At 39.2% G+C, this 12,110-nt stretch overlaps 1 long non-coding RNA gene across 1 annotated transcript; it reads left to right on the forward strand.

Moving 5' to 3' along the window:
• The first annotated feature begins 6,668 nt into the window (after positions 1 to 6,668).
• On the forward strand, positions 6,669 to 11,380 carry LOC121894424. The gene is made up of 3 exons (XR_006095533.1): positions 6,669 to 6,751; positions 8,912 to 8,960; positions 10,527 to 11,380. It is a non-coding gene; the product is annotated as an uncharacterized LOC121894424 (long non-coding RNA).
• The last annotated feature ends 730 nt before the right edge of the window (positions 11,381 to 12,110 follow it).

Here is a 12,110-nt window from a genome sequence, read left to right on the forward strand (position 1 = left end):
TGCCTTAAAAATGCATTTTTTCCAATGGCTATCAGGGATCCACTCCACTGGTTGCAAGAAGAAGTCCAATTGTATGGAAGAGAAATGACCCTACTTCTCACTTGATTTATTACCTCAGTAAACACTTTCCTAACGAGTTTATGGTCTCAATTGCTAGTTTCAAGTCTTCTTCAATACAGCATGATGTTCATTTTGTAAATTATGGTCCCATTTAGAGTAAAATAGATGACAAAGCAGGGTATGCCTTAGGGCGTGGCTACCCTGTGATTGACAAGTCGCTACCACGGTAACAACGTTGATAAAGTAATGTAACCACGGCGTAACTCCAGATTCGCAGAGTATAGGTGTAGCTGCCACTATTTCACAGTGTGTTTTCAGTTCATGAAAGTTAATTGAGACATTTTGGTCATCTAAAAAAAGTCTTGTTCAGCGTTTGGTTGTACTAAGAGACCCTCTAAGGAGTCGGCTGTTAGGTTTTTCTGGTAAGTACATTTAGTTTTAATGGCTGTAGGCCTGTTTTTCGCTAGTAAAAACGTGCATTAGCATTAACATTATCACAGTTAACCGCAGACTGTAAATGCACCATGCTAACCAAGCTAACAGCTAGCGCTAGGGTAAGCTCCACCCTCTCGTCCAACTATGGTCACTTCTGGCTCCAAACATCAAAGATGGTGATGTTCAAATCCAAGATGGCGATGATCAACTCTCTAAACACGAGGCTTCAAAATGGCAGTTCACGAACCAAAGGGTGACGTGTGTCCATATTTTTTTACAGTCTATGATCGCATTTTAAAGCCAGATGTAAATGGGGTAAATGTTCTCTTACTAGCTTTTTCCAGAGCTTTTGACCATGTCTCTTGGTTTTACAAATGGAACCTGCTCAGTGCTACCATGTGACTGAAGCCCGAGGTAACAGGTGGACTGGGAAGGTGTTCAAGTCATTCACTGAAAAAGCCCATTTGTTCAGGGGATCCAGAAAAAGCTAGCTAATGAACCTTGAGTTTAGAATATTTTATCACAGATGTGTTTCCAAGGTTGAGAATGAAGCTCATAGGATAGAATCTCTCTAGAATTGAATAGAATAGAGTAGAAAGATGTTTGGGGGATACAGGTATGCTCACATATACATGGAGAGAAAATCGCAGAGTTTAGCTGCTGTAGGCCATGTCAGCAGCGAGTAGAAGAGTTAAATGCCACTTAAAGCTTTTTCTGTGAGCCACAATAGAGAAAATAGAAAAACGAAGAAGAAAAGAACACTCTGTCTGGGCAGATCGAGCCATTGGCCTCTCTCACTGCACATCTTTTGTGTTTCTGAGAAAATGGTTCACCGCCTTTTGACAATAAAAACCATGGGGAGAAAAAAAAACACATAATTTTCTTCAGGCAATGCTCTCTTCCATTGCTAGCTGCTACATGAACAGCTTCATAAAAAGCTGGGAATTTAAAACTGTGCATTTTGGTAGCAGTTTAGTATGAATTGCATTTCTCCTCATACATAAACATACAGATTTTTTTTCTTTCATCCCGAGGAGGCGGAGATGACATGGTAGAACAGAAAGGCAGCGACAGAGTAATGATTTAATTGCTGGCAAGGACAAAACGAAAGCAAAGGCGGTGATTTTGGTGTATGATATTTATCTTGATGTCATATTGAAGTACACTCAAACACAGGGCTCGAGCCACTGCTGAAGACACAAGCAGAAGGTCACAGTCGTCACTTTTTCTTTTTTAACATCCATTTATATTTTTCACACAAATGTGGAATTCATATATGAGTATTTATAAGCATTAAATAAAATTATTTGTGTTGTACAGTATTTACATTCTAAAATCCCATCCTCAACCAAACAGTTTTTCCACATTAAAGGAAAAAACAACAACATCAAACTCTGGTATGATGCCTCCTGACCACATTTTACATCCTGGGTAACATGAGCATCTGTTATAACATAGGTTTGGATTTCTAAAGTCTATCCTCATACAATACTCACATGCCATATGTTTATTTTAAGATTCACTGGTCACTAATCAATTCTCCTTTCCATATCAGCCATGACACAATCCCCTCCTAACATGAGTCCAATATAAGTGATAGGGGACAAAATCCACCGTTCTCGTTCTGTGCAAAAATGCATTTCAGTTCAATTGAAGCTAATATGATCTCCATTCATTCTCTAAAATGAGTAAAGAACCATTTAAACCACATATAAATAAAAATATGTGATACTGTATAAGCTTTTCTCTGAATATTTCATTTTTTCCTTTTCTTTGAACATTAAAATGTTTTTTTAAATCTGCCCTAAGCATAGAAGGAAGCTCTTAAAGGATAGGTACCTTAGGGACCTATCCTTTAAGAGTCCTTAGGCTTAGGAAAGATTATGGTTTGGGTTAAAATGATCACTTGAAACGTGATTTATACTTCCTTAAAGTAATGCAACCTTCATCATCATGGCAACAGTAAACACCACAATGTTACTTTTAAAAAAAAAAAATATCCCGACTTGCGGTTGGAAACATAACACTTGAATGTTTTTTCCACTCGAATGACTTACTTTTCTGTCCTCAAAACTGAGAAAGGGTCATTATATTTCATAACAAAAGATCACAGTTCAAGATAGTTTGCAGATAAAAACAGGCTCTTATTCCAGGCTTCTTGAGGACTCTCACAATACTGGGGACAGACCCTAATGCCAGACAAAAATTTGAAATGATTCTGAAAACCCCCGGATTACCTTTAGTATTTTTTCATGTCTCATGTCACTTGTTTTAAAAGTCTTTCTTTCTTTCTATGTAGGGCAGACGCCACTGTGCATGCGTAAAAACCTTTCCAGTTACAGTACTTCGCTAACTAACTAAGTCAGTGTTGTCTAAGCTACTTGTTGACTTTATAGTAAAGTTACTTACAATGTACAGTGTAATACAAAGTCAAGAAGTTGTAATATGCAGCACAACAAGCTAGTGAAGCATAACCGCATTCCTGTGCATGCGCAGTGGCATCTTCTGTACAAGGAGCTACCCTCCAGACGGTTAAAATGTGATCGCTGTTATTGTACTAAGTATGATCAAAAAAGACAATATATGATGGAAGAACTCAGGAAGAGTGGAGCTCAGCATTAAAACTTTAATGAACCTGCCAAGTAGGTGGAGTAGCAGTTTTGGGTTTTTTTTGAGTTTATTAGACAGACAGGATTGATGTGTAGGATTTAATATTTGGTCTACAGTCTGAAGCGGAGGGTGGCGGTAATGTGCCTAATATGCTATAATATAGCTATCGTTAAAGCGTGTGGCCGTGGCGTGGCGTTGAGTTTTGATGTTTCGCCATGACAGAGGAAGTTGCTATAACTTTAGTGCAAATGTTCCAGTCTGCCCCAAACTTTACATGTTTGATAAGAGTCCCGGCCTGAACACGTCCTCATGACAATATTCAGTCAGTGATGCAAACTGGCTGAATAGCGCCCCCTACGAAATCGCAGTAAAGCAGCCCCAGCAGCAGGCAAAATAGTGGACAAAGGAAGTGATGTTTCTCTCCTTCTTGCACTGTCTGAAAACAGCCCGGGTCTGAAGACATCTACATGTCCGTGACAGAAGCGCTTCGACTGCGCCGCAGCCCGATGTGTGCAAAGGCGCGAGGGCCTGTTCAACGCTGCTTGCACCTTTAATTAGTCTTTGGAGCTGTTTCTAAACAAGCTAATGTGTCCTCTTCGAGGTGGAGGAACATGCCACCCAGTGCAGCAGTGTGTCTCATTGATGTGTTTTTAATAGTTTTTGGACAACAAGGTCTACAGCACAGAGGAATAAGATATATCAGACTTTGGATGCATACACAATACTTGTAAGTAGGATCAATTCATTGTTGATTTGGCTCTGCACATGTGATTTGACAATGAGAAAAATTTTTTAAAAAAACAAATCCTTTAAGGTTAGCCATATATTGCCTAACATTAATATGGTTAAGGTTGCCATAACCATGATCTTTACCCCGCAAATACTGTGGATATGGTTAAAAAATATATATTTTAGGCCTGTGACAGGATGCAAATTCTGGTCTCACACATGAACATTGGATTTACAACATGTCCATCCACCCCCCTGACTTTCTACCTTGCACCCTAAAGGGCAATCAACTTTCTGCATTTTTAACATTTGGCTTAAATTGTGAGGGGGCAGAATTGACCAATATAAACGTACTTCCTAGGGATACTGGGCTGTCAGGCCCTGGGAAGTTAGTTCCAGTAATCCACCGCACTATGACACCCTTGCATGCAGATAAGCAGGCACACCCATGTATTAAGTCCTCCTCTATCCATCATTATGCATGACTTCACCTATGAAGTTTGGCAACTTATTTCATGATTGGTATAAAGAACATTCCTCTCTTTTACCTCTGTGTTTCTTTCTGTCTCTTGCTCTTTCTCCCTGAGGACAGAAAAGTGACTGAAATTTAGGATGACAGGACAAGGTGAGCGAGGGGAGAAGAGGCTCTAAGTGACTTAAGAGTAGGAACTGCAAGTAAAAAAAAAAAAACGAGAAAAGAGAGAGTAACACAAGCCTGGAGTGAGAATCGTAAAAAATGTCTGTGAGTGGCAATACGGTGAGGGTGTCTGGGGCTTTGAAAATGAAAGGAAAAGTGTAAAGAGAGAGAGTGAAGGAGACAAAGAGAAAGGGAGAAGACGGTGGTTGAAGGGTTAAGGGCGAAGTTGGAGTCTATGTGACAGTATCAAAGCCACAGGAGCAGCAGAGAAAAGCTGTTAACGGGAGCTCACCGTGCCTTAATCGATTGTGAACAGTGCTGCAGAGCACAGCCAATCACAAGAGCTCCTGGAGACTTCTCTGGGTTAGAGCACTTACACGCTGTCTGCCGCCCGATCAGGCAGACGACGGAGGGAGAGGAGAGTGAAAGAGACAGAAAGAAAGAGGGGGGAAAAAAACAAAAAGATGAGGAGGGAGGGCGGTGTTAGTCAGGGAGAGGGAAAAGTGGGACTTGAAGATTTTGGTTTTGCTTTTTCATCTTGGTGACCTTGAAAGCTCTTGTTAGGGGGAGGCATGTTGGAATGAATATGCATCAAGTGTTCCTTCTTTTCACTCGCTGTATGTCTATCTGTCTTTCTCTCCGCCTGATTATCTTTCAGCTGTCTTTCCTTGACTTCACAATCTCTCTTTTTCTAGATGACAATATGTTGTACGCATGACCTACAACGGCACGTCATATGGCATCAAAAGGAAATTTGGACATTGTAACAGCATATGACATTTTGTAAAGGATTCAAGTGAGTTTCTTGAATGGATGAATCCATCTGGCATGAAACTTCTGGAAAATGTTGCTCCTGCATAAAATGAAAAAAAAAAGAAAGCCCCCATACACCTTGTGGACATAACGCTGTGTCTGAACTCATCATGAAGAAAACACGTAGATAAAAGAATCTTTTTCTGACACTAAACCAATGAAAATGTAAATAGATGCAGCAAAGCAGCTTATATGATCTAGTTCTGTCATCTTCATGTATTTGTTTGATCTCGCTATTCCCGGTTTTGACATTGTAACCGCTTCATTAGTTGGAACAACTCACAAAGCATCCACTAAACTCAACAATTCACAGACTGATGTGACTTCAGACAGAATTAACTGACTAAACCTATAACGTCTCTTTGTGATGACTCCGGGACTAATTTTCATACAGCTTTAAGTCTTCAGTCTAATTACTTTTTTGCTCGCTGTAATTGGAAATTTGTAAATGAATGTTGTAACAGCTCAGAAATGACTCAGTAAATTGGCACTTACTGTTTATTTTGGGTGTGTTACACTGAGATCCAAACAGCGTTGTGCTGACTGTGAAGCAAAGCAGGGAATGAGTATTAGGAAAAGCATGAGTTTGCACAAATTATATAATCTCTGTAATCTCTAAAAAAAAAACCCTGATCTTTCACTGTGAAACATGACACAATAATTTACAGGATTAATGAAGTAACAGCAGGTAAACATAACTCTGAATAATCTGAGTAAAGTTGGAATTATTGCTGATGTTTGAAGCACTAAAAATAGCTTTACCTGCAGCTGTTTCAGAGGAAGTTAAAAGTTCAGAAAATAAATTGGGTCCAATCTACTGTATCTATCTAATCTTTTTAATAACATTTTAATAACTTGGCCTTTATGGAAAGAAATAAAATTAAAAAGAAAATGTCTCCTCTCTTTGTTCTTGTTATAAGCATAACCGCTGTAATTGATTCACTTGAGAAAATGATTAAAAAAAAAATTAACAGAATAATGACAATTATGAAATTTGTGTAATTGTAAAATAGAATCCATGTGGAGCTGTGATTTGACTTATATCTCAAAATTTAATCCAAAAACAGTGCTCCTTTTTCTTACAGGCAGCCTGCTCAATGTTATTACCTGATAAACTGAACAGTTTTTTTTTTTACCATCAATGACCGTTTTGACTTACTCAGGAGATCCACTCAAAAAAATCCTTGGCTCCAATAGACTCCCATTCAAAAAGCATCAAATTCTCTCTAAAAAGTCAATCTTTCTTCTTTCAACAAATTGTTTTAGTCTCAATCGCTAAATTCAGGCCCTCTAATAAGTGTACTGGTGGTCATGTTGGAAATTATTTCTCCGTTAATAAGATTTGAAGACTTACAGTAGCTTTGATGTCTGCTGTGTGGTTGTTGATTGACAGCTGTGATTGACACACCCGCTGCTCTCCCCGGCTCCGAGACTCGCATTAAGTCGGATTATTGTCACACTATTATAGTAAGTTTAATGTTACTTGATTATGATACCTGTCCTGTTAGCACAATTTAGCTAAAGTAGCTACTGTCACGTTAGCCCAGGTGTGCACTGTTCCCAGTAAGCTAGTGTTAGCTGCGGTCCGAGGTAGCGAGGTGTGACAGGCAACATCCCACACTCCTCATTTAGAAGGTACTGGCTCCAAACAGAAAAGATGGCACCAACCGTAAGCAGCAGCTCTGGGCTTCAAACTGGCTCCAATGTAAACCAATGGGTGACATCACAGCTCGCTACGTCCATCTTTATACAGTCTATGGTCCCCACACAGATTTTAAGACATAACACAGTGAAGCAAAACATTGCAAATAAGGGCGTTAACTATGGGGTAATGGTCCTGAAACGTTACTATCACCATACAAGAAAAGAGAGCAACACCTCTTTGTCAAATCCATAAACCAGAGGAGATTTAAAACACACAAAAAAACAATTGTTCATGTTAAAGGACTACTGATTACACAGCCTGTGAAAACAGTTTTAAAATGTCTGTCTTCTGTGGGTCATCAGGGTCAGTTTTCCAGGGATAGTCTAAAGAAAAAATGGTTGTTTTATGAGAAATGTTTTCTTTTTTTTTTTAGCTTGATTCATAAATTGCAGCACTAGCATCTATCTATCTTATGAATATCGATGTCGTCTCTCGTTCACTTCAATTGAAAATTCAAGTATGTGCTCCTACACTTCGATACAACGTGGAGGTTGCAGCTCGGACTATTTGTGTGTTCTCCTACAAGTTGCCGGTATAGATTGTTGATAGTGAAGAGAACATTGAGCGAGTTGAAGAAAGCCTCAGTAATTTGCTTCTTTTCAGTAACGCACGTCTAGCGAAGACATCTCCACTTCAAACATTCTGCTTGCTGTGATTGCCGCCCTATCACAGTGAATGAAAGAGCACAAACACAGCAATTGCACAGCAGTAGTCTCCCATTCAATGATGAGACAAGGCACGATAAGCCCTGATCATATACAATGCAATCGAGTTTAGTGTTTAATGGTAGTTCCACCAATGGGTCCAATGCTGAACATCTATAAATCCATCTTAACCACTTTACATACTGTTCATATTCTGACCCTTCACAGTCTCCCTTCATAATTAGTCTCTTTACCAAAGTTCTGAACCACAAATCTATTTATACATTTCTTATCGGTCATTAACAAATGGGTGGTTAATCCTTAATTAAGCTTTCGACAAGCAGCAAGAGTGTATTCTTTAGGTTTTACACTATTGGTTTATGGAGAAAACTAATGCAACCCAATACAGCTCTGCCATAAATCCTACATTTATGAAGCTTATACATTTTTCATTTTTTGTTGATATTGTCAGAAAGGTGATAATTCTACTTTATGTTTATTACTGAGGTCATAGTAGGTTGTGGTGGTGTACTGGAGTGCATATTATTGAATGGTGTTCCTAAGATTTTGTCCACTCCATTAACATACATGAGGAGGGCAAAATATTAGGAACACTTTTCAATATAATACACTCCAGTAAACCACCACCACACACTACAACCTCATAATAAACATAAAGGAGAATTATCACCTTTCTGACAATGTCAACAAAATTGAAAATGCTTCATAAATGTAGAATTTATGGCAGAGCTGTTGTATTGGATTGCATTGGATTGCACAGGTGTTTCTAATTAAGTGGCTGTTGAGTGTATAATGGTCCTATGTTACATAAAACAGGATAAACATAACAGCCATCCTGATTTCAATAGATGTTATTGAATTTTAGGAATGCAACATTTTTGAATAAAACATTTAACCCAGAACACTGTATCAGCTGCATGAAAATTTAAAAAGTTGAAATATTTCCATTTTTGTATATTCTGGGTCACTTGAAGAAAAAAAAATACTGAGCTGAACAGAATTTCAGGGTTAAAAGTCAGGATATCTCAGCATATGCTGCATGAATTCTGACCATCCTGTTTAAAATCTGCCTCTCCTGTGTCCTGCAGCTTTGCAGAGGTGCAATACAAAATTGCTGTAGAACCCTTTTAAGGTGATGGAATTACAAATTTACACATTTTTGTCCTAAAACGGTTTCTTCCTCATTAAAATAACCAATGCATCATGATTTCTCTGTTTTTCTTTTTACCTCTCTGTCATTGATGTGCTGCTCTTCAGGTAGAATATCAGGTCTCTCCAGATACAAAACCAGTGCTGCTATTCTGAGGTGAGAAATCCTGTTATTTTTGCTTGACTGGTTTCACCTGTTAGTGAATAATTTCGCCATAATCATCAGGAGGAAACAGGAGATGGACTGCCAGATTGGGACATCGGTCTCTGTGTTGATAACATAAAGGAGGGTTTAAGGAGGACTTCACCACAAGATATCAGAGCAGGAGGAGTTATGACGACTTTCCATCACATTCATCTGGTTTAATATTGATTTGGTGGTGTGGTGGTTACACTATTGGGTGCCAATGTCTACATAAACCTGTTATTCAGTTACTCAACTGAATCTAACGCTACACCTACACAAGTGCTGTGCTGCCAACTTTAGTTTGCTCATTTCAGCCACACTTTCCATTTAGGCTGATTTCCCACATTAAGCATAAACTATGACTCAAATCCTCCCTCAGAGGAAATCTTTTCTTGAATTAAAGTGCACCAGACAAGGTTAAAATGTGAAAATACCAGCTGGAGCCTCTCCTGTTTTATTTTTCCATCCTGTTGCTTCACCCAAAAGTGAAGAGTTAATGTGCAGTTTGCAGCTGTAAGTGTTTGCTTTTCCACAACAGCCACTCTCAGCGCACATGAAGGGACACTAAGGGGCGAATTCACAAAAAAATCAATACAAAAACAATATAATACAAACAAAAAGCAATACAAAAAAGCTTATCTCGGACTTTCAGAAATGTCCTGATAGCGCTGATGGAGCTCAAGATTCAGGGCTGCTTTATCACAAACAATTCCACCATATAAAATTGTCTGTATGTAAAAGCTGACCTGTGTAGGTGTGTAGCAGATCACAGAACATTAATTACCGTCAGATGCCGACCGATCCGGTGTTAATGCAGATACCGTTGCTGTGCCGCGTGCGTAAATGCGCACAACCTCTCTCTCAGTTGGGAGACGCACTTATCGTTGCAGCTGCTGTGTGATGCTGTAGCCAGCTGTGACACACAGCCGGCTGTGGGTAACGAACAGAACATCAATACTGATGTTTCTGTGAAATCCCGTTGACAGTGACACCTGAACGACATTGATTCAGATATTAATCTAACACGTTTCAGACCTGCCTGAGTCAGATATATAATTGAAAGTTGGTTTATGATTGTGGAGAGCTCTGTGTGTGCCCACCTCTGCTAATTGAAGAAATGCAATTTGAGGCTTTTTTGCTCTCTGCAGTTTTCATTATGGACCAATCTGTGTGCTGAAATGTGGAGAAAAGCCTGAAGCCGATCAGACGCAAAACAAGGGCAAATTGCACTTAGCTGCAAAACTTTATGGGCGTGTTTGCGCTGGCATATAAATAGCGCGGTATCTTTTGTGAATCGGATCTTCAGACAGGGAAAATAGCGGGTTGCGGATGATGCGCAATTCACGGTGCTATCAGCAGCCACAATGCAGTCTTTGTGAATTCGCCCCCCGAGTTTCTGGTGCACTTCAGGGAGGAAAAAATAAAACAGTCAAGTTGAACCAAACAGTTTTTCAAGTGCAAGCAGAGAGTGCTGGTCAAGGGCAAACAGTCAATAACCAGAGCCGCCCCTTTAAATGTCAGTTGTCTTGGAAACAGGCGCAGAAACGGAGGATTTGGAAGTGGCTGAGCAACCCGGGAGCCACCGTTTAGCAACGCCCCAGAACAACAGCATGCCAAACGAATGTCACCCTGCAGAGCCACGCTGCTCCACTGAAGCACTGAAAGCTGCAATTCAAGCAAACTGGGGGGTCGAGGACCACGAGAAACAGCAGAGAGACCACCTGATGTTATAATCCTCATCTTCAGTGTAATTCATGGAAAAAATACAGTAACTGTGGAACTCAGAAAACATGCGACTGTCTGAAGTCAACAGTTCTGAAATTTCACATTTTTTTCTATGGTAAAATATTCCAGCAGTTAACATTTCTTTGCCTCACCGTGATTTGAAATTCAAGAATAGTTGAATAAACTAAAATACTGAAAATACAAAATTTATGTTAAATTATTTTCCATTAGTTCCTGATTGTGAAATTGTGGCTACAACTGGCTTACATCTGTTTGCATTTTTAGAGATTACCACCACCTACACAGTATATAAGCACACTCATCACACTCCGGTTTTATCCCTATAGAAGAGGAAAAGCATTCACTGGAAAAAATACTTATGACCTCGCCCAGAAACACTGAAACAAAACAGGCATCTTGGTAGACTTTGTGGCTGTGTCTCTCAGTCGAAACGCTATTCACTACTGCCCCCTGCTGTGGGAATAACCTGGACCCTGATGTGACGCATACTGTGAACACTTTTCCCAGCAGTGGACAGAAGACTAGAATATCCTACCAAAGAAGAGGTAATGTTATTTCACTGAAATAATACTGACGTCAAAGCCAGATTACTTCTGTTGAAGACTATTCAGTAGACATATGTGCACTCTGAGAGGTTAAATATGGCATCCTGACTGTAATTTTCCCGAACCTTTTGACCTTTTGACTGTAATAAATTCTGTAATGCTCTCCAAAAGAGATGATTGACTCTTAATAAGGAAGCTCTCTCAGAAGCTCATTCACAAGATGAAGTTCAAAACACATTTAAATAGAAATAACTAGGCTTTTATATATATATATATATATATATATATATAATTCTTGACTTTGTCGAAGTAGCTACGTAATCTAAAATCAACCACAGTAAAAGTAGAAAGTGCTCGAAAATGTAAAAAGGTTCAAGAAAAAGGTATTCAGTGTGAGCTCTTGTAACAATTTATGGTTTTTTAGAAGATAATCTATATCATAAACTGCCTGATCTGTCCTAAATTATCAGTCATTTTTCAAAGGCTGGAGTCATTTTAGAGTCATTTCAGAGTGTCCGCTCCATCTCCAGAACCAAAGGTCAGCTCTAACCTATTAGACCAGCTGATTATTTTATCTCTCATACTAAACTGTTCCAGTCTTCCATGTAGGAAATTGGAGTGTTTTAACAGCTGGTGGCTGGGTTGGATGTACTCCAGGTTTTTGTGTCATCTACATTGTTTTATTTGAGCCTGTTTTTTTAAAATATGTTTTACACATTTTTAGCCATGCTGAGCAGTGTGGCTCGATGTATAGTACATTGGTCTGTCAGGATAATAAAGTTAAAGTTTAAAAGTTGAAAGTAGGTCACAGTGATAGCAAAACAGAATA

The sequence above is a fragment of the Thunnus maccoyii genome, chromosome 3 (genome assembly GCF_910596095.1).
Source record: "Thunnus maccoyii chromosome 3, fThuMac1.1, whole genome shotgun sequence".
NCBI lineage: Eukaryota > Metazoa > Chordata > Actinopteri > Scombriformes > Scombridae > Thunnus > Thunnus maccoyii.